The following is a 1,993-nucleotide window of genomic DNA, read 5'->3' on the forward strand; positions in this document are numbered from 1 at the left end:
CCCGGGCGCCGCAGCAACACTGCTGAGAACGCAACCGGGACAACGCTCAGATGAGAAAGAGAGAGAGAGAGAATAAATAAATATTTTTAATATCTTTCTTTATACATATAATATCAAGTGACGGGACGGAGAAGTCGTGCGCCTGATGGTAAGTGACACGCCTACACGATACATATAGTATTGAACTGTACGACAATAGCAATAAAAGTAGGTAAATATTATTTATATGTATAGTATAATTATCTCAATATATCAAACAGGATTTTTAGAATTCTAACTACAAAACCAAACAATCCATAACAGGTTAAATTATTTTATTTCTGTTGGCCTCAAAATACTCAATTACATTTTACAACAAATGTTTATTTATTACATTATTTACTTACATTTCAATGTGAGAACTCTTCGAAACTTTTAAATTTAGCTAAACTTTTAAAATTGACAATTTTATAGCGCTCTATACGTAAATGTGCTACTGACAAAATATCTAGAATACTGATAATATTATTTATATATCCGGTGGACCAAGATCCTTTACTATGTAACACGAAACGTAACTGAATATAATTATTTATCGAGCATGCATTATTTTAACATTACATGCATAAAAATTCTTATAAATATTGGGACACCACAATGTTGACAAAAGGCAGTTTAAAAAAAATATACCATTGTGTGTGTACTTATTTTATTTGGTAACTGCAACAAATAAGCTTTAACAATATCAAAACGTGAAGCTTAATAAACGTTTTTTGGTGTTTGACATAGAATATACGGACGATGTAACTTGAAGTTTGTTAACTTCTAACGTTGGTCCGTAAAATAATTCTAAATATTGTCATGGGTGACTACGGGAAGATATATTTCATAATAGATTTTACAAATATCGACCAAACTCGATTCTACCCCATCTCTACCCGACACTTTTAAGTACATACTGATTGATGTACCTTCTGTTGCACACATACTAACTTAACAGTTTACTACATTCTTTACTCTTTATTAGTGTTTTTACACAGTACATTTTTTTTTATTTTACTTATTTACGGTTAGTAGATCTGCTAATTTAGATTAACTTGTGCAAAGGAAGAACACCGTACAGGTTGGACAAATGAGCACACATCAGCACAAGGACAAGAGTTCATACTGAACGTGTATTTTCTGTAATTTTGCGCTGACGACGCCCCATATAAAACACACGTGTAGTATGGACACGGGGCTGATGGGTGCTGACAGGTGGGATCCAACCCATAACCACATACTGTTTAAGAAATATAAAAAATCAACATAAGAAAACACAGGGCTCTATGCGATGCTACAAGCGGGTAGCTAACGTTTTACTATTAACTACTAATAAAAGACTATTTTGAAATATGTATAATCACGCTGTATTTGATGTAAAACTTATTACAACATAAGTAAAAAAAAACTTAAATAAAAAATTTGCAAATAATTAAGAAGCAAAAGTATTCTGTTCAAAGCTCACCAGACGAAATAAATCTAGCTGATTTGTACAGAAATAGAATTTGAACAAAAATATATCTTCAAGAGCTCTGAACAGTGAAATAAATACGTACACGGCCACAGAAGGTGTACTATAATTAAGTAGAAGGAACATTAACACAAAATGTCTTGTAAATAAGTAAATATAAGTAAATCCACTGCATATATTGTACTGATCATCATTTTGTTTATAATAATTTCTATAATACATCACTGACATCACTCTGATAATGCATTGGGACAGAGAGCTATGTTAAAACATAGGAGATTAAGTGGTGAATTCAACTAAGATGTTTGTAAATTGATAGAATCTGGAATGTCACACAAATATTAAAATACTGATTGTTAAATAACAAAACTTACAATAAATATACAAGCTAACGTTATAACCGATGATGTTGCAAGTTGAACCTTAGCGCAGTAAACATAACAGCTAATTAGTAGTACAAGATACATTACTCAGAAACATACACACGTGCCGACGCATTTG

Source organism: Hyposmocoma kahamanoa, unplaced genomic scaffold (genome assembly GCF_003589595.1).
Source record: "Hyposmocoma kahamanoa isolate Upper Pololo Valley unplaced genomic scaffold, ASM358959v1 180, whole genome shotgun sequence".
Classification (NCBI taxonomy): Eukaryota; Metazoa; Arthropoda; class Insecta; order Lepidoptera; family Cosmopterigidae; genus Hyposmocoma; species Hyposmocoma kahamanoa.